Source organism: Amblyomma mixtum, chromosome 3, assembly GCF_055824585.1.
Source record: "Amblyomma mixtum isolate Tamu chromosome 3, ASM5582458v1, whole genome shotgun sequence".
NCBI classification, from domain to species: Eukaryota; Metazoa; Arthropoda; class Arachnida; order Ixodida; family Ixodidae; genus Amblyomma; species Amblyomma mixtum.
In genome coordinates, this window is record NC_143014.1 from 247,038,379 (window position 1) to 247,062,440 (window position 24,062).

Below are 24,062 nucleotides of genomic sequence, written 5' to 3' on the forward strand. Positions count from 1 at the left end.
TTTCCTAAAGTGCCAACACGGACAACCATCAATGTTCGACACGAGAACGGATGTTCGAGACGGAATCAGTGCGGTGACGTTGAGCCCGCAGTGAAAATTCTTCTTCAGGACTATCTTTAAAGCAGCAAACTATGGATTGCCTGACATTGTGGATGTCGATAAATACGTCCTGCGCAACGGCAGGTGAAAAGTTGAGAAATTCAGTGGCAATTTTTCATTTACGAAGCCGGGCATCACTTCCAGGAAGCGCGGCGGGGCTTAGAAAGCGTGGTCTCCTCTTTGGCGGAAACTAGAACAGCGACTGGTGACCTCTTGAAGAAGCTTATACAATGACTGCAAAAGTAGTGCAAAAAAAAAAACGGGATGACGATATCCAGACGGAACACATAAAAGGCTATTTCTTTTTACATCGGGCTGAAGCTACGCACAAAAATGTCTTGGCATACATAAATGTGAAGTTCAGCGTCAAAATTTATCTGGATCATCGATAGCACGTCGAGTTGTAATTCTTTACGCGCTGTAATTCTTTCCCTAACTTTCTGAGAAGGTCAATAGCATCCCTATATCAAATGTTACTAAGGGTTTTCACTGTTACTTGCGTACCCAAATTTTCTCATTCCAAGAGATCTGAATACCACTTGAAAGAATGCGATCGATATAAGTGGCGAGAATGCGTAGCCCTTCCTAACTTGAATTTAATAACTTTTACTAGGTAGAACTAAGATCATTCTGTGGAGTCATTTAGATAAGTACAGAGACAGCAATAAGTTTCTTAAAACGCACATATTTGCTAGCCCCATAAGGTCCCTGAATGCACAATGCTCTCGTGATTACCGATGTTCCTACCGAATCAAATGTTGTGAAGCATGAAATGCTTTATGTTCAGCTTCCTTTCTTCAAAAGAAAGCATGTCCATCTCCATGTCCTCCAGAAGCAGGTCATGGAGAATTTACTAGTTTCTGAAGCTTTTCAAGTGCTTACGCCCTGCGGCGTAACGTGCTAAGCAACATTCCAACATTCTTGCATAAAAGTTTTGAATATTGAAAAACTGTGAGGGACTTTTACAGAAATATTGAAGGTAATGGTCGATATTCCGATGTGTCGCAAAATCTTTGCCGTAAAGTTTCAAAATCGCTCGCATCGGGCAGTTAAGACAGCCGTAGAAAACGAATGGGGAACGCTTCTGACGATTCCAAACACGATAGTAGCAAACAAATGCAAGCCTGCCCATGGCAGATCTGCGCACATAGTCAGTAATAGAGAAATCTTACGATATGTAAAAATATTGCGCACAAGACTTTTTCTCTTTCAAAAATTATTTTGTACAGAATGGTTGGTTATGACTGTGCCGTCGCTGTATTGCTACCTGTATTTCGCTAATCGCTAAAACATAGACTTTGTGGTAACATAGCCAGCACAACGATCTCAACAGGGAACTTGGCGGCGATGGTCACGTGATGACCCGTGACCTCATTCCGGTCACGGGCCACTTATATCTGGTCACGTGACGTGAAGCTGCTAATTCTACTTGGAAGGGCTCCCTATGACCGCTTTCGGTGTAGAATTTATCATACTTTATTCTCGAGTAGGCCCTCGAATCAATGGCGGCACAAAAACGGAAGCGTTGTTTTACCTGCACATTCGACCACTCGGTCATCTCCGCAGCCACTCGCGCTGAGTGTTCTAAGTAATTGCAGCTCACTCTATGTTTTCGAAATCTATGCCTTTTTCAACTTTCGAACCGTTATTTCTGAGAAGCGGATATTTTCTACTGTGAGTCAAACAGCGATAGCAGCGGGAAGCGATGAGAGCATTGCAAGAAAAAAAAAAGAAAAACGACTGCCTCCACGCACCTGCACATAAAGACCCAAAGCGGCGACGGAAACGGAACGTACTCCCCAGCTAAGAAAAGATGCGGAAGCTCGTAGAGGCGCGAAACCAGCCAGGTCATGTTCAGCAGTCCAAGTACCTGGTCAGTACAGGCGGGCAGCTTCCACCACCTACGAGCCGCCCTAGTTGCGCTATGCTCTTCCTGCAGTCCATTTCATGTTTACATATACTCTCTACGAGGAGATAGGCTGCAATAATTTATGTCATCTATGAAAGCTCTGTTAGTGGTCCGCTTATATTTTGATCATTTCTGGATTGATGGCGCAGAAATGATCCATTGTGGAGTGTCTTTTCATAAAATTCAGATGTTCTAGTTGATTAAAGTCTAAGGTTTCTCTGATTCTTTCAGGGATTAACTTCGCGCATATCTTGTCTTTAAGTCCCACCCTTCTACTAAAATAGTATGGTTTTATCACTCTTCTCTGGTTTCGGAACGCTTGAGGTCATGCCACATTCATACACAGTGTGGCAGTTTCTTTCTCTAATACGATGTCGCGTCCGTCCCTCACCTCCAGTATCTGGAGTAATATCTGCGCATCTCTATTGCATAGCTGCTTTATTTGCAAGGGCTTGGAAGAAATTTCTACCTCTGTCGATATCTGTCCCTTGTTCTACGTTACGCTGTTTGCCCTTAGAGATCAATATTACAATGAGCCCATCTACAGCAAAAGTTATTGAATGATGTGAATAAAATCCGCCGATTAGTAGAAGGTCTGCTACATGAGCGAAAAGGTTTCCGAAATAGTGAGTTTGGGTGCAAGCCTACACGCAGAACGCATCAGCTTGTCGTCTGATGTTTCCCTTATGAGATACACCGTTCGGGTATACTCTATTAGCTGTAATGTTTAAGGAAATTCCCTAGGGGGTGTAGATTAGTAATGAAGACATAGTGGATTAGCAAGGGAATATTTTTCTCTTGAACTAATGAAGTTTCCGAGGAAGCTGTGTACGTATTCTTTGTTGCAGTATAATAGCGCTTGACTGGATGTCATTGTGTAATTACTCACTTGTTATAAATCGTGTTTCGCGTTAACTGCTAATAGGTTTCGCAAATTTTTGTTCGAATTCGCAGAAGCTTAGATTATTGAAAGCTTCTAGGTATACTCCACATCCAGCGTTGTCTATTTACTTCTCCTGCATGTCAACGCGTCCTCTTCGCTAGTGTGTGCTTACCATGCACCAACAGGCCCAAAAAGCTACGCTTCTTCAATACTATACTCCACATCTTTTCAACTGCCTCATTTGTTCTTCTTTAGGGATAAGCCCATTTATGCTGATCACCACACAATTGGAACTCGGGCAAATACAGTCGAAAATTCGCCACATTACCAACAGCTTTCCTTGCGCAAAAAAAATGTTGTTCTTTGTAGCTGGTTGTAGAAGCACCCCCCTTCTGGCGTGGAGCGTGCTGTTTTACTTTTGCAACCTTTAATTCCCTTCTTCCTTTATTATTTAATAGTGTGATACATGTCTTATCCTGATCTGGCTGCTTTCGAAAGGATTTTTTTTTGATGAAGTTAGGATGCACGATGGAATTTTGATGGAGTTTATAAGTCGTTTTCGAAGTCTGAAATGCCTTAATTTGACCTAGTACCTTCCATTGTCAGATATAGGCTTACCGTGAGATAAGCACACTGCTCCAGATTATGCGTAAGGATCATACTGACGCAAGCTGGGCTCCATATTCGCGTTGATCTCAAGCACGAATGTCCCTGTCATAGCTACACCGTGACATAAGCCTGGCATGCGATTCTGCTGTTTCTCCAGTGCGGATGATTTTGTGCTGTTAGACAGCGTCACTGGACGCCCTTCGTTGCGCGTCACTCACTCACCTTGCAGACACCTCAGCCGCCCAGCACTAAGGAGAAAAGAGAATCGCCGACGGCGCGTCTTCTTTCACACCATGCCCCGTTTGCTGCCTCTGCTGCTCGGCATATATTTTGTTCTCAGGACGCTGTGAACGTGACGTGGCGCCTACTGACGCACCAGGCAGGCGGATTGCAGCCCGAGGGACGATCAGTTCCCAAACCGGACGACAAGGCATCGACACCGCATTGAATGGCATTAAGGTAAGCTCCTTAATTTGTTGGATATATAGTTATATAGGGTGGCCTTGTATATGTAGGATGGCCAAATGAGTGTAGCTGGGGCCCACTGGCCCGATTTGCAATGGATTGCCAATTTGAACCATTCATTTACAAGTGGGGGATAAGTTGAGACGAGGTAACGAAACAGCAATAGAAAAAAGGAATATTACATGGTACCAAGGGGAAATAAGAAGATTCCACGGCGTAGGACGAAAACTTGAGAACCGGCGCATTCATTCGTGTGGGTAAAGAATTTATTCTTTTCGGAAGCGATTCGCATGCTCATGAGTGCAGCGACATTGCCAACATGGGAGGAAAAAACAACCGTAACCTAATCCAGGCATGAGCGTGTTTCTTAACATTAGAAACAGCCCTTTGGTGCAGAGAAGTTGATTTCGGATTCTCTGCACGAAAGTAAAAAAATCAAGATAAGAGAGGCAGAAGGTATTACCCGCAACTGTCAATTGCTTGCCCTTCGTTTAATTCTTGTTGCCACTGGCAGCTTCTCCTATATCTGATCCACGCTTCGGCTTTCCTATCTAATACAAATTATCCACGCTCATATATCGTTTAATAAAATATTGAGTGTCTCGTTTATGACAAGCATATGAAGGAAGCCACCTGTCTGGCTCGTTGGCTTCATTCATTTCTATTAAAGGGACACTGAGGAGAAATTGAAGTTGACTTGCATCGGCAGAATACCAGCTCCTGATTACAAAAACGCCATTCATACTGACAACAAAGCTCCTGTAACTTAGAAAAGAGCAAGAACCAAAATACAGGTATCGCCGCCACAGGCCAAACTCGCAAGTACAAGCTTCTTGGCGTCATAGCACAAAACAGTGTTGCTAGAACCAATAGTTCTAGCAACACTAGGACACGAGAAGCTACGAATCACTGAGGCGCAGCAAATGCATGCGCAAATCTCCTTGACGTCGCCAGATGGCGCAACGTACCCGATAGCTACGCGCGCTCCTGCAGCGCCGGGACCAATAAGCGCTTGCTCTCAGCGGTATGGGGGCTCCCGGTATTCCGCTAACGGTAACAAGGTACGCGTACGGTATGCTAAAGGCGTCTATTTGCGAGAACTTCGTTGACGACTTCGAGAACGGGATCCATTGTAACGCTGGCGAAACGCCGGTGCAAATGTAAACGAAGCGACGGCCGCAATAGCCGATAGATGCCTTCAACGTGCGGCCGGCGGTAACTTTCTTTTCGGCTGCTGCTGGGCCGCACTGCTGGCCGCCAGAAATCACGGAGTCTGCGTTACGTCATGTGAATGTCATGTTTCACGTCACTTAGTTCTGTGTCGTCATAGCAGAATCCCAAGTTTGAATCAGAGCGGCGGCAAAAACTATTTCAACTTCGAATCCAAATTTCTTAGAAATAAATGCATCTTTCGCTGCCGGCCAAATGGCAACAAAGCCATGAAATGCCGAACTATCGGATTTTGCTATAAAAAAAAATATTAATAGAGCTCTCCTCAGTGTCCCTTTAAAATAGGCGATAAGCTGAGGCCCACATGCAGTTCTCAACAAATTAGGAGCCACATAGGTGTGGAGAATGAAAATTCAGCGCACTAGCAAGTGGGGGGCGAAGAAGATATTATACTGGAAAGGTATTAAGCAGCAAATGATATTATTTCACACCGCTTCCCTGCTGAGAAAAAGTTCTAGGATGCAATAACCTCATAGATCATTCATCATAGAATATCATACAATCTGTATGACATCATACAATCTGTATGATATATCATACGAATTATATGATACATCATACAGATTGTATGATATGTCATTCAGATTGTATGATATTCTATGATGAATGATCTATGAGGTTATTGCATCATGAACTTTTTTTCAGTAGGGTTAAATTAGATAAAACATTGAGGTTTCCTGCTTAATACTAACCAAATCATGTGGCTCATTGAAAATGATTGGTTAAGTTGCCCTTTGCGCCATCTTCAAACGATGGCCTCTATATTAGATGCGAAGCTTCTAGGTCTTGTTTCTGTGGAATTTAGCGTGTGTCAGCGATTATCAGTACTTGCATTGGTGAAGATAACAATAAAACTCGCGCATGATAAAATTAGCCGCTTGCACTCTTCTACCGGTACTGTGGCTGGACGTCTGTCATTGTCGTTTGGTAGCCTTGACCTACATCGCTTTCTTGCTTTGTCTTCGTTCGATCCCACTTGAAGTCCCATTGCAACTGCTGCAGTCATCGCTGCACTTGGCAGGCTCCACTCTTAGATTATGTCACCTGTGCCTTTCTACCCACTTTCGGCGAAGATTATTGAACGGAGATTTCAACAAGGCCAAAACGTCTACAATGGAGACATTTTGTAGGAGTGCGTGGGACCTCAAAAAGAAGCAGGAAAAATATTTAGTATAGCATTCCTAAAGCATGCCCTCTCGTGACATCACTTCTCTGCTTCTCTACAGGCATAATTAGGGGTAGCGGGGCAAACTCGAGATTTTGTTACTTTAAGTAACATAACTTACACGTACGATTGAAAAACTGAATATTTACTTTGCATAAATGTCCGCATGACTGTGCAACTCACCATGATAGTGACGAGACGAGGCTTTGCTTTTTACTATGAATATAGAATATTGATTCTATGCAGAGCCGCACTTTGAACTTTTGATTTCTGTGAAGTAATGGATTGAAGCAGATGGTGAGATTCAGTTCGAGTAGATGGTCGGACTATTAATGAGGAAGTTCCGAAATCTTTTTGAACATTACTTAATACCACTTTTATCGATTTCAATGACCAGTCGTATTTAGAGTGGAATGGCATTTTGTACTGGGTCATGCGTGGACCCAGTGCTCTCTGTATATTTTTAAGCTGTGAAAAACAAGCTGTAGATCGCGTGCTTGAAAACAAAAACAACGGTGTGTTTAGGTGCATTGATGATTTTTTCGAGTTGAGTCGAGCTTTTCCTTGGCGGCATGCACGCGGAATAGGTGAAGCCTCGTCTTACACGCTGTATGTATAGCCCTTGCTTTGCTGTGGAGTACGTCCAGTTTAGAATAGGCCACTTCATCACATCATCCAGGTCTCCCTGCGAGAGAATGTATTCACGGAGAGCACTCCAAACATTGTTTTCGCTTTATCCTTAGAGAAAAGGCGAAGCACGGCCATTTAAAAAAAATTACCTGGTGGCCATGAAAAATGATGCGAATTTCAGGAGTAGCTGGTGGCTGAATCCTGCCTCACTGTGATGTTAATGATTAATTGGGCCGACAAGCGTACATCTGTGCCTCTCAAATCCGCAGCATCTTTGAGATTCCGCTGTTAAACAAACAAGCAAAACCTGGTTTGTTGGCGTTGAACTGCCGCTCGATCGCCAGCGTCGCAGCACCGTCATTCGCCTCTCTCCGGCATCCGGTGGCTTGCGCTTCGTGGACGCGAACTTCCTGATCTCGTCCTTGTGTCGTCTGCTTATAGTCTCGAGCGCGCACTGGAGGGTCCGCTCCCCGACGAAGTTTTCGCTCCGCTTCACGTGCGCGAAACTCCGGCGCTTCACCCGATCGTAGCGATATTGGCGAGGTTCTTCTTCCGGGTGCTCCATCGGTTGCTCATCTTCCCTACCGGTGAAGACAGCGAGTCAAAAAAAAAAGTGCGCTCACGAGCCTCGCAGCCCGATCCACAAATCAGGTGATGCTTACTTCATTAAGCCCGCAGCTTCTTAGCACGACACCAAAACATCACAAGTACCCCGAAGAGCTATGGCGCTGTACAAAACAACTGAACCAAGTTTCAACTGTAAAGAGAGTTTTCATTTGACATAAAACGACGAAAACGATTCTACTCATAGTGTAAAATACATACGCCTATGCTACAGCAAGTTTAACCGGTGTAGGTTTGTGTGTTGCTTAAATAGAACTGAGGGTGCTAAGTAAGATCAAATGGCGCCTTTAGCGGACGTTGTGCCCTTTAATTGTTGTCAAAGAATACTCAGTTCCATACATTTTCTTCACGCACTTTCTGTTGACAGGAACAAAAAGTGACACTCAAGGAGAGTAGCGTTTTTGTGGAGCCATTTTATGTGAAATATTAAAGAATCTCAAAGATTTGCACGCAGCTTCTCTTTTATTAATTTCGTTTCGCTTAACTTGAATGAAATTTCACTTCGCAGATGAATAACCAGAGGTAAGCGAAATTGTTATGGAGTTATATTGTGACAATAAAAAATATAGGCCCGACATGTCCGATTAATCCTTAATCTCGACCCCTCCTTGCCGTTGTTCTCCGGAACGGTTAACTCTTTTCTGTCATGAGTAAGGGCGTTGAGCGGTGCTCCTTCTGTTTGTCGTACCGGTACTGTGATCTTTAAGAGCGACGAAATGCTTTCTGAACGATTTTCTATTTCTAGCTGTAGAAACGCGCCTCGACAGCCTGATAGCGCCATCTCTTGAGAGAAGCCGCGCTCAGCGAAGGAAAAAACCCCTGAAGGACAATCGCCGTCGCCCTGGCGACAGCGTGCTGGCCGACAGGCAGGGGCTACTGCCGGAGGCTATTGTTCTCTGGGACTGATCACGTTCCGGCGTCCGGTCTGTTACACGAACATTTCCGTCACGTGTCTAGCATGCTGCCCGCCATCCCGGAGAAAACTGAACCATAGGGGCGGTGCGCAGACGTCATCTTGTCTCAGGCTGCTGGATCCCAGCCACTGTCTGATTGGCTGTCGAGCAGACTCGGCGTGTTGCTGCCGGCACGACGCACCAATCAGGGCCTCGCAGCCTGAAGGTAGTGACGCGAAGGCGTAGCAAGAAGGCGCGTGTGTATTGAACCCCAACATGCCTTGCTGCGTGTTGCGAAGGGGCGTGAATGATGTTGGAACCATAGACCAATCGCTGCCCATAGCTTTTGCAGAGTAGGTCGCAATTAACAACGTTTCAATACACAGATTTCACAGAAAAGTGAAAATGATTTCAAAGCGTGTCTAAAACAATTGGCTTGTCATGGTAGAAACCGAAATCCCCCGCAAAAGAGCCCGAAACCAGCCGGGAGCAGTACCCAGACAAGGCACGCGCCTCTCCTAAAAAGCGAAAAGTCTAACGTACAACTTAACGAATTGGGGGCCGAATAGGTATTTGCTGGCCGTTTCCCACGAACGTGGGAAGAGTTTGTCGGAGAAATGGTTAGAGCTGTAGAGGGGCACTGAAGCGATCGCGCTCATTTTATCTTTTACCTTCTTTCGCGGCCCGGAGAGCTCTATTATTTTGTAAAGATTATACCATGTTTTCGAGGTTTTAAATGCCTAAACTTGGCCACTAGGGTTTCATGTGCTGCAATGCCTTTTATTTTCCCGTTCTCTTGCACACGAATGTAACGCGGTCTTGCTTCGTGCTTATTTCCAAGTAAGAGGAGGCCCCTATGCAGCACTAGGCTCTAGGACCTTCTTTATATAGCTTTTTGGTAACCTACGAATCAGTTTCAAGCTTCAAATTTTCAATGACAGTATTGGCGTAGTTTCAGCTCAAATTCACCAGACAACATTGCTGATATTGAGAAGACCTAGACATTACTGAGTGTTGATTAGAACCTCGATACAGCCTACGAACGACCAGCTGTAACCCCGGCGTGCAGTTCTGTTGTTCGGCTAATGCGGACGATTTTGCATTGTTAGGCCGCGTCACTACATACGCCGCGTCGAGCTTGACCCTGTCATTTCTGCGACGCACCATGCGTCCAGTACAGGCGAGAAATCGTGTCGGCGATGGCATGTCGTCTTAGTGGAAGGCCGACTGCTTGCGCGACGACTTTAGCGAAATAGTCATTTAGCATATTGGATGTATGACAAGAGAGGACACTGCCTTAGACCCCAGCGGCCCGGTCGTTTCTAGCCCACCTAGAAGTTAGTGTGAACAACTCCTCCAAGCTTCGTCCAAAGTACCTCCCAGCGTCGAGCGATAAACCACTGCCACGCCTACAACCGCACCATCGATGAAATGCTCGATAAGCATCGCATTACATTTCCATGCACTGAACACAAGGTAGATATGACCGCGCACGGTCTAGACTCCCTTGTTCCAATGAGGATGCGTTTGGCTATATCGCTGGCCAACAAATGTATCATATCAAAAGGGTTAGTATCCATAATGTTACTAATGATTCTCACTATCGATATTCTTGCTATCGAAAGCGGTACTATCTGTAGTAATACTATCAATATTATCAATATCGATTGATTCTACTATCGACTGTACTTTCGATAAAGCTATCGATAGTATATCGATAGTACTACTATCGATAGTTTTTTTACACTACCGATAGCTACAAAAGCTATCGATATTATCGATGGTCTATTTCCCGATAGTTTTGCATAACTAATTTTCACGCACCCAGCGGTTAGCGAAACCAATTGGCTTACAATTCTTTTTTTCAGCTTCACTGGCGTAAATTCCTAATTGCTCGCGCGCGTTACCCACGGTTGGCTCTGGCAGGAGGTGGGCCAGGTCTCGTTGAATCCCTTCTGCGAATTTCGTCATACCGAAATTATTACAATGTAAGTAGTGGAGGAAAGTGTACGCATAATTCAGTTTCAGTTCATTCACTTTGGATGAGGGTTTTACAAAAGAGGGTGATAAAAGCATCTGGGCCCTTAGCAAGCTGCTAATTCGGGCCCATGCAGTCAGTGCACAAAATAGCGTACCAAGGCGTCAACATTAAAAAAAATGCATACATTTATATTTATTGAAGATATTAAACAAAACTAACAATCAACTAAAGCAATCATATTCAACCAATGAAATGAGAGAAACGACAACAGAGGACGTTCGTTCCAAACATTGAATAACACTTAAAAACTGATTCAAGAGTATTAGATCATTCTATCCAAAGTAATGCACTTTTTAGTACACTACATTTTGGCAAGAGATTGAAAATTATTTTTATAGATAATGTCCTTTACTGAGCGATAGAAATTTGGGCTTCTTATAACAATTACTGGAGAGCGTTCCAGATTTTTGTACTAGTATGTGGTAATAATCGCCTGCTATATATGATGTAAACGGCGGGTAACTTAAAAAATATAATGATCCTTACTTCCTCTGTGCCTTTTTGGTTTGGTTTGGTTTGGTTTATTGGGGTTTAACGTCCAAAAGCGACACAGGAAATGAGAGACGCCGTAGTGAAGGGCTCCGGAAATTTCAACCACCTGGGGTTCTTTTGCGTGCACTGACATCGAACAGCACACGGGCCTCTAGTATTTCACCTCGAAGTGCCTTTTTGGGGGTATAAAGATGGTGGAGGGAAACGGGTTATTATTTAGCCGAATTTTATGCACACGGCAAGCTGTCTGGTAATCACGTGCGACTGTGAATGGCATAATCTGCAGGTCGGGAAATATTTCTGCAGTGTGTTCTCTGTAACCTGAAAAGGTTAAAATGTGCACGGCACGTTTCTACAGAATGATGAATGGTTCTAGATATCAAGGATAGGTATAGCCCCATGATTCAACGCAGTGTGTGAGATGAGAGTTAAAACTGCGAAGTATATATTACTCTGAGCGTTTTTAGAGGAAAGTTTTGTCGTGCTTGAAAAAGTACAAAACATGCATGGCTTAGTTGCTTGCAGTCGTTACTGGTGTGCTCCTCAAAATGTAATGACGAGTCCAGCGTGACAACTAGGCATCGGCATGATTCGACTTGAGTAATGTCTTTCTGACCAATCCTCATATTAATAGAACCTTTGTGTTTGCTATGAAAATTACGAAATTTGTTCATATGAACTTCACCTTTAATTTATTAGCGGTAATCCATACAGCTATGTTATTTCATTTTTTATTAGCAGTTTCTTCTTGTCGATTAATATCTTTGCCGCAAACGAGTACAGCTGTATCGTCGGCGTATATAACGGCCTCACCATCTTTTTTTCCAGTTGCGGAAGTCATTTATGTATAAGAAAAACAGAATTCGCCCTAATACCGATCATTGTGGTACCCCATGTGAGACTGGCAAAAAGTCAGAAGTGTCTGTTTCTATATGCACTCTTTGTTGTCGTTGTGTGTGATAGCTTCGAAACAATTTTGACGCTACGTCGCTGAACCCATAGCAAGCTAATTTCATTAATAATAATTCATGATCAACCGTATCGAAATCTTTCTTGAAGTCCAAAAATATGCCAATAACTGTTTCTATATTATCTAAACTATTGGTTTATGGTTTAGTGAGGTTTAATGCCCCAAAGCAACTCAGGATAATTATATATATATATATATATATATATATATATATATATATATATATATATATGAAAGAAGCCAACAGCCACAGAAACCAAGGGGCACCGGGGATTTTTTTTACATTAATTTATTTATTTTGTGGTGTTGATCAATTTAGAATATTACTGAACATGCCATCGCTTAAAGCTAATTGATTAGAAAAGCAGAAGAAAAAACAACCACTGCCGCCGGTGGGATCCGAACCCACGACCTCCGAATTACGCGTCCGGTGCTCTACCTCTGAGCTACGGCGACGGCTGTCAAATCTTCTGCTTTCGGGGGTATTTATGTTTACAAGTAACCTAACCTTGAGAGTGTTCATCAGCGCCACCCACGTTCTTAAGCGGCGGACGTAGAACGTCCTGAGTAACCGCAGGTAGTGACGTAGAACGTCATCGAACGGAGAGTGTGGAAGCTGCGTGAGAACCCTCTTATGCTTCCTATGGAGTCAAGGCTGCCAGAACCGAGGCCCTCGCTAAGCAATTAAGCAAACAAGGGAAGGGGAATGAGGGGCTCGTTATAAATATGAAAGAAGCCAACAGCCACAGAAACCAAGGGGCACAGGGGATTTTTTTTACATTAATTTATTTATTTTGTGGTTCGATCTATTTAGAATATTACTGAACATGCCATCGCTTAAAGCTAATTGATTAGAAAAGCAGAAGAAATAAGAAATGATATATATATATATATATATATATATATCATTTACAATGGCTGTAACGGCTTTGCTCGTTGATTTGTTCGGTCGGAATCCGTGCCGATTAGATACAGTCAGACTGTATATTTATTCCGGGGTAATATGAAGAACGAGCACATAAAGGCTAAACACAAACCAAGACCAGCCTGGTACAGCAATGCTCGATATAAAGATAACTGGGTTCCTTAATAAAAGGTAATCTGAAAGTATTAACAGAAAGAACAAAAGGGACGTAGTCGACACATAGCTAGTGGATATGCAGAAAAAAATTGAAGCTGGACGTCATCAAATGATGATGCTTAAAAAATTTGTCCTCATTCAAAGGTTTGTTTCATCCCGAACATGTTTGAAGCTGGTTCAAACCGGAACAGAGTGGCGCTCCTGAGCAGAACTCGGAGCTGAACCCGAAAAGCGTGAGCCGTACCGGTTCCGAAAAAATTCCGGTTCAACACCGTGCATGAGGGTGTGTTTAAAATGGTTCTAAACTCGCACTTAGCGCACAGAGCTAGCAAAAACATTAAATCTGGGAAAGCTGCGGCACAGAAAAGATAAAGCGTAGCAAGTTAGGTATGGAGAAGAAAATTCTAGCCGCGCTAGACAACTAGATCAGAAAAAGGAGGAGAGAAACACACGGCGCTGAAGGCAGCCTCACAATGCGCACGCGTCACAGAAGAAGAGATGGAAGCGAGGCTAAAATAATTTTTTGAAAACTGGAAAACGAAGGATCGGAACATAAAGAGTTGAATGAGGAGGCAGCACCAGGCGCCCCTCTTGAAATCGGATAACGGACCAATGAAAGGCCTACCCTAGATTTTTTTATCTTGGAATCTATAATTCAAGAGCTGTAAGCCGTGGGGCCCTGCTGCATAACGGTAGAGCATTTCCCACCATCGTTGATAGACGACGTGAAAAAAGGCATTGGTGCTGCCGAGGGGGAGGGAGAACGGTAGCGCGCTTTCTATCAAACTATTTGCCTTCTTTTACTGGACGCATGACTATGAATAGAAGTTTATAAGTCGTTTTCGAAGTCTGAAATGTCTCATTTGGCCTGGAGCATTTCATTGTCAGTGAGAGAGTTAGCGTCACATAGGCACACTTCTCCAGGTTATGGGCCTTGTACTGACGCAGGCTGAGCTTCCTATTTGCGTTGATCAGAAGCCCGAAGGTCCCTGCCATAGCAACGGCGTGATAAAGACCTGGCATGCGATTCTGTTGTTTGTCTAGGGCGGATTACTTTGCGTTGTTAGACCACGTCACTTGACACCATTGTTTGCGCGTCAGTCCTTCGAATCGCGGACGCCCCAGTTGCCTAGGGCTCCCGAGAGAAGAGAAGTTTTTCGACGTGAAATTTAGAGAGGCGACCCCACACCGATGGAACATGTGAGGTAGGATACAAATATCTTGTGCCTTATTCGCCAGCCACGTGTGCACATGCGCACTTGCACATGCGGGAGCACTGCTTAACCAGTTTATTTGGCGCAGAAAACGCCAGAGAGGCGCCATGACCGCCTGAAACTCTTTTGAGGTGATGAGAAACTTTGCGAACATTTCACGTCAAGCCGACAGGGTGGCTTTGTGGTTATGGCGCTCGGCTGATGACTCGAAAGACGCAGATTCGACCCCGGCCGTGGTGGTCGCATTTCATTACACGCGAAATGCAAGAAGCCCGTGTACTGTGCGATGTCAGTGCACGGTTAAGAACCCAAGGTGGTGGATATTTCCGGAGCCCTTCCCTACAGCGTACCGCATAGCCTTAGTCGCTTTGGGGCGCTAAGACCGCCGCCGTGAGAGAACAGTTCATGACGAAACAGGATATGTCAAAACAGCGCACAAAATACAGCACAGCGAGAAAACAGTGCTACGGAAAAACGGCATAGGGACAAAAGACCACCGGGAAAAAACAGCATGGCGACAATACAGCGCAGCGAAAAAACAGCATGCGTCACAGCACTACGCTGGACCAAAGGGCACTCTGATAAACCATCAACGAGAAAGAACAGCACGACGACGATAGAGCGCAGGGGAAACACAGCACGTGGACATAACGACATAGGGGAGTACGGCGCAGCGCTTCGGGGGGGGGGGGGGGGGGGGGGGGGATTTATAAGCATAACCGCAAGCGGTAAATTACGACGTATACGGCAGCTACAGTGTTCATTTCGTTGATTCATTAAAAAACAGGTTTAGGCAATGTTCGGGACATGAAATGTCCCGTATTTTCTGGTGTGTAATGAAATGCCTAACGCTGAAGAAATTGTTCTGGAAGCATTAATTCTGCATGTTGACCACCATGGCGCTGAATTCTGACACACACGCCCGACGTATGGCTCAGGGTGTACCAGAAGTTCTTATTCTTCAAAACTCTTGCTGTCGGTAGTTGAACCTTCATCAAGTTTACTTGGAACGAGCAACAGGGTCTTCATACACTGAAAATATCCAGTATGCGATGCTTACTTTTAAAGACGGAAGGATAGCGTGAGTGGATATTTTCAGATTGTTTGGTGTTTAACCAAGACACTGCACAGCGGCTGTCTGACGCCGACCAGCGGTTACTTTACTTCGCGGAATGGGCTACACAGCTTGCCTGAAAATTCTAGCGTCGGTGCTCATTTGTTCAGTGTAATTTGATATTGAAGCTGTTTTTTTTTCACTTCAAAGAGAAATAATCGAAACATCAATCTTCAGAACGTTTGATAGAATTACTTGTTTCGCTTCAAGAACAATTTTATAAATAGATCAACTTTCGACAGATTGGACCTTTTTGCTCAGCAACGCCAAAAAACACCTATCAAACACACAGCTAATATAAGAAACGCAGGTTTGTCTCTCCTGACACCGACTGTGGAGTCTACGGAAGCTGAATTGTTTAATATGGCAGGGATTTTCGTTTCACCGGAAGTTTATTGCCCTATCGGGCTTGAAGACAGCGAGGGTCCAGGAAAAAAAAAGAACACGAATTGGTAATTTACTATGTTCTCCTTCAGTAAAGACAGCGAGAAAAGCTTGTCTTGATTATAGCGGTAGGATGGCTCTAGCCCTGGTATAATGGTAGTATAAGACATTTGTTTGACCAACAGTTACAGGCCGAGCATATTCCAGCAAAATACTCGTAAGAAGGGCCTACAAAGCCAGGTCTTCATTACAGGGTGCTTGAAAACTGCCATTAAAAGAAGAGCCGCACGAACTAAAATGCTGACGTGAAGCGTTACTGACTTGCCGTCAGTAAAAATATAAATATTCATATTCATATTAAAGTATAAATATTCATATTAATATTAAATTGAAAAACCTCGCCTCGTAAGTCTTAAGGTGAGCCGGAGAGACGTGCAGAGATTAATGCAAGCTAAATATTAATTTTTTTTTATTTTGAGCAACTTTATCTACAGCTTGGTTTACACAGCCTTAAAAAATACACAGTGTACTGCAGCCACACATGACCCAGAACAAATGCCATTCCACTCTAAATACGATTCTCCATTGAAAACGATAAAAATGACATTAAAGTAATACTAAAAAAGATCTCAGAAATTAATCACTAATAGTCCTGCAACATACCGGAACAGAATCTCACCATTTTCCAGAATGCATGACTTCACAGAAATCAAAAGTTCACATTCTGCCACTGCATATAATAAATCCTCTATATTTTATAGTAAAAAGAAAAACCTCGTCTCGTCAGTTTTAAGGGGAGCCGCAGAGACCTGCAGAGATTAATGCAAGCTAATCAATCATTTTTTTTTGTTTTTAAGCACATGATCTACAACTTGGTTTCCAAATCCTAAAAATACATAGTGGACTGCAGCCACACATGACCCAGTACAAATGCCATTCCACGCTAAATACGACTGGCCGTTGAAAAGGATAAAAGGGGCATCAAAGTAATACTCAAAATGATCTCAGAAATTGCTCACTCATAGTCCGAGAACATACTGGAAAAGGTTCTTACCATTTTCCTGCATGCGTGACTTCACAGAAATGGAAACATCAAATTCTTCCATTGCATTGAATAAATCTTATATTAATAGTAAAAAGCAAAACCTAATCGCGTCACTCTTAAGGTGAGCTGCAGAGACGTGCAGAGATTAATGCAAGCTAAATATTAAATCTTTTTTGTTTTCAGGCACATGATCAAGAACTTGGTTTCCACACGCAAAAAATACATAGTGCACTGCAGCCACACATGACCCAGTACAAATGCCATCCCCCTCTAAATACGAAAGACCATTGAAAATGATCAAAGTGGAATTAGAGTAAAATTCAAAAGATCTCAGAAATTCCTCACTAATAGTCCGACAACGTACCAGAATAGTATCTCACCGTTTTTCTGATTTCACGAATCCACTAAAATAAAAAGTTCACATTGTTTTATTGCATAGAATAAATCTTCTATATTCATAGTAAAAAGCACAACCTCGTCTGTCCTCACTTAAGGTGAGCTGCAGAGACGTGCAGAGAATAATGCAAGCTAAATATTCATTTTTTTTTGTTTTCAAGCACATCATCAACAACTTGGTTTACACGAGCTAAAAATACATAGGGCACTGCAACCACACATGACCCAGTACAAATGCCATTCCACTCTAAATACGACTGGCCATTGAAAACGAAAAATATATTGGAAATTTCTCACTAATAATCTGACAACACACTGGAACAGAATCTCACCGTTTTCCTGAACGCATGACTTCACAAAAATCAAAAGTTCACATTGTTTCATCGCATTGAATAAATATTCTATATTCATAATAAAAAGAAAAACCTCTTCTTGTCAGTCTTCAGGTGAGCCACAGAGACATAATTAATGCGAGCTAAATACTCAATTTTTTTTTGTTTTCACGCACATGATCTTCAGCTTGGTTTACAGAGCCTAAGAAATACACAGTGCATGCAGCCACAAATGACCCAATACAAATACCATTCCACTCTAAATACGACTGGCCGTTGAAAACAATAAAAGTGGCATTAAAGTAATACTCGAAATGTTTCTAGAAATTCCTCACTAATAGTCCGACAACAGACAGGAACAGCATCTCACCGTTTTCATTAACGCAGGACTTCACAAAAACCAAAAGTTTACATTGTTTTATCGTACTGTATAAATCTTCAGTATTCATAGTAAAAAGCAAGACCTCCTCTCGTCACTCTTAAGGTGAGCTGCAGAGACGTGGAGAGATTAATGCAAGCTAAATATTAAATTTTTTCTTCGAGCAGGTGATCAACAACTTGGTTTACACAGCCTAAAAATACATAGTGCACTGCAGCAACAGATGACCCAGTAGAAATGCCATTCTACTGTAAATACAATAGGCCGTAGAAAACGATAAAAGTGGCATTAAAGTAATATTCAAAAAGATTTCGGGAATTCCTCACTAATAGTCCGAAACATACTGGAACAGAATCTCACCGTTTTCCTCAACACATCACTTCACAGAAATGAAATGTTCACATTGGTGCTGTGCATTGAATAAATCTTCTATATTCACTGTAAAAAGCCTCGTCTCGTCAGCCTTAATGTCAGCTACATATAATGCCAGCTAATATTCAATTTTCTTATGCCGCGTTTGAAAATTAGCTTACTTTAAGTACCAAAATGTTGAGTTTACCCGCCGATCTCTAAGTCTGCTTGTAGAGAAGCGGAGCGAAGTGATGTCATGAGTAGGTACGGTTTAGGGGTGGTATACGAAATATTTTTCCTACTTCTTTTTTCGCCCCACGCACCCCTTCAAAATATTTGCATTGAAGACGTTCGGTCTTGCTGAACTCTCAGTTCAGTAATCTTGGCCGGAAGAGTGTAGAAAAGCACAACTGGCACGGCCTACGAGTGGAGAACACCAAGTACAGCGATGAATACAGCATTTGCAATCGGATATGAAGTGCAATCGAACGACAAGAAAGCAAGAAACCGATGTATACCAAGGCTACCAAACTACAACAGACGTCCAGCCGCAGTACCACTAGAACAGTGCAACCAGCTGATTTTACCTTGCACGAATTGAATTATTATCTTCACCAATACGAGCACTGATAATCGCTGAAACACGCTAAATGACACTGTAAGAAGACCTGGAAGCATCGCATGCATTTCCAAGGCCATCGTTTAAAAAATGGCGCACAGGGCAACTTTTTCCAATGAGTCACGTGATTTTACTAGTATTAATCAGAGAATATTAATGTTTTATCTTATTTAAGCTGCGTGAAATGATGTCATTTGCTCCTTAACAGCTTTGCAGTATATCTTCAGCCCCCCCCCCCCCCCCCTCTTTCATTCTCCACACTTATGTCACTCCTATTTCGTTGAGAACTACATGTGGGCCTGAATTCGTCGCCTATTATAATACAAACGAATGAAGTCAAAGAGCCACATAGTTGGCGTCCTTCATATGCATGGCATCAACGAGCCCCTCATTAAGTTAATACGAAATATACGAGCATAGATCAGTTGCAACAGGCAAGAAATCTGAAGCGTGTATGCGGTATAGGAGAAACTGCCAGTGGAAACAACATAAATTGAACGAAGGGCAAGCAGCTGGCAGTTGTGCGTAATACCTCTTCCTGAATACCTCTTCCGTAATACCTTACCCTGATTTGTTTTGTTGCACGGCAGAGAATCAGAAATCATCTTAACTTCATTAAAAGAATGTATATAATGTTAACAAAGATTCTCATGTCTGGTTATCAATGGCATTCTGTTTTCACAACTTTCAATCCTACTGGCTTCTCGTGCCTTCTTCAAACGGTGGCCTTCATACATCTAGCGTGAGTTTGCGGGTGGTTTTGCCTCCAATGGTCGCGATGCTGTAGCGCTTATGAGCATGCGAATCGCTTCCGAAAAGATTACGTTCTCGACCCGCACTGATAAATCTGCCGGTTGTGAAGTTTTAGTCCAATACACTGGTCGCATCTTCTTTCCACATGGTAGCTTGTAATATTCTTTTAATTTTGTCTTCCTTCGTTGACTCGTGTCAGGTGATTTCCCACATGTAAGTGCATGGTCAAAATTGGCAATACATTACAAATGATGCCAGTGGACCGTAGCTGCACTCATTTGGCTTCATTTGCACATGGCGAGTGGTGGGCCTTTTCTACAGTTTCAAGGATATAATAAATTTTTGTTGTTGCGTTCTGAGGATCTGTCTCAAGTATGAGTGCTATAAAATAAGCCACTCCTGAAATGTAACAACCTCCCAAGAGCCGACTAGGGACGCAATCGCGAGAAAAACGAAAAAAAAAAAACTCGTAATCGCGGAGAAAAACGTACCTGTTCGTGCTGCCTTCTCACCTCACTTAAGGCAAAAATAACTATTACCACCTGCCACGCACCCCACGGGCTGCCAGGGTTTAGACATCTAAGCTTCTAAATGTGCATGTTGCGCTGCCATTTCACACCCCCGAACTATACATGTGGTGTTGTTGATAACGCCTTTAAAACCAGTCAAGTCCTCAATATTAAACAGTTGCAGTATAAAGATATTTTTGGAGCCGCATGAGGCCCGTGACTGAACATTCCACCGAGTAAATATTTCGTCGCTACAACTGTAAATAGCAACAGGCAACCAAGGCCGGAAAGGTCGATGCATTTGAAGTAGCGCCAGTGTAGAAGGGGACAGATTATCCGAATCAAACCAATGATTATTCCATCAGTACAAATCAAAAGCACACTTCTTTTTTTCTTCTTATTTGCTCTCCTGTGTACGGATAATAACCAAGAAATCTTTTAGACTTGCGTGAAGAAGTTATTGGAGATGTCTACGCGTCCTGATATGGTGTATTTTGTGGAACGGAATCGCAACCGGCGTTTTATGTTCAAGAGTTACAAGCCAACGCTCCGATTTTAACTGTATCAAACAACTTTAAGAGCTTACCTTGGTGCCATTGGATACATGATGTCGGTGCTTTGTGCCCGGTTTGTGCACTGCTCGTCCCCCTGGCTGCAATCCACCTGCATGGTGCGTCGGTACGCGACACATGATGTCCAGACGCTCCAGGGAACGAAAGAAATGCCGAGCAGCAGGGAGAGCAGTCAGGGCATGGTGTGAACGAAGATGCGCCGTCGCCGATTCTCTTTTCTACCTCGGTGCTGGGCAGCTGAGGCGTCCACAATTCGACGGGGTGACGCACAACCAATGGTGTCAAGTGACGTGGTCTAACAACGCAAAATCATTCGCCCTTGCCAAACAACAGGATCGCATGCCAGGCCGGTATCACTCTGTTGCTATGGCAGGGACGTTCGTGCTTGTAATCAACGCAAATACGGAGCCCAGCTCGCGTCAGTACAAGCCCCATAACCAGGATAAGTGTGCACATGTGACGCTAACGCTCTCAGTGACAATGAAATGCTCTAGGCTAAACTAGCCATTTCAGACTTCGGAAAGGAGTTAAACATTTCTATTTATAGCCATCTGCCCAGTAAAAGAAGGCAAAAAATTTGATGGAAAGCGCTCTACCATTCTTCCTCCCCCCTCCACAGCACCAATGCCTTTTTTCACGTCGTCTGTTCCCGATGGTGGGAAAGGCTGAACCGTTACGCAGCAGGACCCTACGCCTTACAGCTCTTACATTATAGAGCCCAAGATCAATAACCTAGGGTAGGCCTTTCATATTGTCCATTATCCTATTCGAAGAGGGGTGCCTCTTGTGTAATCGCTGCTGCCTGCTTTCTGAGCACTCTTTTTCCGATCCTTCGTTCTCCAATTTGAAAAAAAAAAAAAAAATTTCGGCCTCGCTTTCCATTTCTTCTTCCGTGAGGCCCGCAAATAGTGGGGTTGCCTGACTTACTTCGTCTCTTCCTTTCTGTGCCGCAGCTTCCCCAAATTCAATGTCTTTGATGGCTCTTTGCGCTATTTGCGAGTTTAGCGCCATTTAACAACCCCCCCCCCCCCTCATGCACGGTGTTGTACCGGAATTTTTTCGGGTTTTATACGGCTCACGCTTTTCGAGTTCAGCTCCGAGTTCGGCTCAGGAGTGCCACTCTGTTTCGGTTTGAACCATCTTCAACGGGTTCGGGATCAAAAATGCGGACGAATTTTGGAAGCATCAGCATTTGATGACGTCCAACTTGAATTTTTTTCTGCATGCACTAGCTATGTGTTGACTACCTGTCTTTTGTTCTCTCTGTTAATACTTTCAGATTTGCTTTTATTCAGAAACGCAGTTATCTTGCTATCGACAATTTCTACACCATGCTGACCTTGGTTTGTGTTTAGCCTTTATGTGGTCATTCTTTGTATTACCCCGCAATAAACAGATTCCTTCACACTCCGCCTGTTTATTGAATAATCCATGCTGAATGACCACTTGCTCCGAGTAGAAGGGAAACGCGTCAGATAGAATGAGCCCTTGTTGATTTATGAATGGATACCTGCCTTCCGAAAGCCACGGCAGGTAATTAACTCGGTCATCAAGAAGCAAATGCGCATACCGAAACTCCCAGATTGCTCCCTGTACGAATTTTCAAAGCTGAAGCTGGCAATTAGCTTTAAGGAATATTTCACTAATGTTGATCTTAACATAGCTCTGCAAACCCCTCAAATTAATCATTTTCGATTGCCTGCGAGTTGTGTACAGTCCTATGTATTTTTCAATATAACACCCACGAAAATATGTTCTTTGGTGTTGTGATTATCCACTGGTAAAGCTGCTGGTTGTGATGCTAAAGCAACAAAGTTTCTAAAATCGAATATACACATACTTTCCCATTCCTAGAAAAGGTATTTAACACCGCCTACCACTCCGGCACGTACCCTGTTGTTCTTAAAAAGGAAGGGTGTCTGTTGTGTTCAGGTGTGGGAATCCAGATGTGGTAGAAAACTGCCGGCCTGTATCAGTCCTATCTACAATTAATACATTATTTGAGAAACTTATAACAAAACGTATGGTAAACGTTTTATTAAAATACAATCTGACTCTATCTAATCAGCACTTATTCTGACCGAACAAATCAACAAGCATAGTCATTACAGCCATTGTAAATGATATATATATATATATATATATATATATAATAGTTTACATAACACAGAAACAGTTATTGGCATATTTTTGGACTTAAAAAAAGATTGCGATACGGTTGATCAAGAATTATTATTAATGAAATTAACTTGCTATGGGTTGCGCGACGTAGCGTCACACTTTTTTGAAAACTATCACACACAACGACAGCAAACAGTACATAGAGAAATAGACACCTCCGACTTATTGCCAGTCTCACATGGGGTACCACAATGATCGCTATTGGGGTCAATTCTGTTTTCCTTATACAATAATGATCTCCCCAAGTGCAAAAAAAATGGTGATGCCTTTAAATAGCCCGATGATACAGGTGTTCTCGTTTGAGGTAAATGTATTGAAGACTAGAAGAAACTGCTTATAAAAAATTAAATAGCATAGCTGTATGGTTTACCGCTAATAATTTAACGGTGAACTGCACATAAGGAAATTGCGTAACTTTCACATCTATTAAATTAAAGATTGGTCAACAAGACATTACTCAAGCCGAATCATGCCGACACCTGGGTGTCATGCTGGACTCGTCATTGCATTTTGAGGAGGACACCAGTAACGACTGCAAGAAACTAAGCCATGCATTTTCTGTACTTTTTCAAGCACGACAAAACTTTCCTCTAAAAACGCTCAGACTAATATACTTCGCAATTTTTCACTCTCATCTCACATACTGCGTTGAATCATGGGGCTATACCTACCCTTCATATCTAGAACTATTCATAATTCTGCACAAACGTGCTCTGCGCATTTTAACCTTTTCAGGTTACAGAGAACACACTGCAGCACTATTTTCCAAACTGCAGATTATGCCATTCCTAGTCGCACGTGATTACAAAACCACTTGCGCTGTGCATAAAATTCTCTGAAGTAATAACCCGTTTCCCTCTACCAACTTTATACCCCCAAAAAGGCACTTGGAGGCGAAATTCTAGAATCCCGTGTGCTGTGCGATGTAAGTGCACGCAAAAGAACCCCAGGTGGTCGAAATTTCCGGAGCCCTTCACTACGGCGTCCCTCATAGCCTGAGTCGCTTTGGGACGTTAAACCCCAATAAACCAATCAAAACGGAACCAAAAAGGCACACAGGAAGTGAGGATCATTATATTTTTTAAGTACCCGCCGTTTACAACACATACAGCAGATGATTAT

The 24,062-nt window shown here is 43.1% G+C and overlaps 1 protein-coding gene across 1 annotated transcript in view; it reads right to left on the reverse strand.

Annotated features, from left to right (window-relative positions):
- Positions 1-20,955, reverse strand: part of LOC149354268 (uncharacterized) — a 214,207-nt gene extending 193,252 nt beyond the window's left edge. The window contains exon 1 of the mRNA XM_089583249.1: positions 20,774-20,955. The gene's annotated coding sequence lies outside the window, so the exon portion shown is untranslated. The remainder of the gene's footprint in view (positions 1-20,773) is intronic.
- Between the last annotated feature and the right edge of the window lie 3,107 nt (positions 20,956-24,062).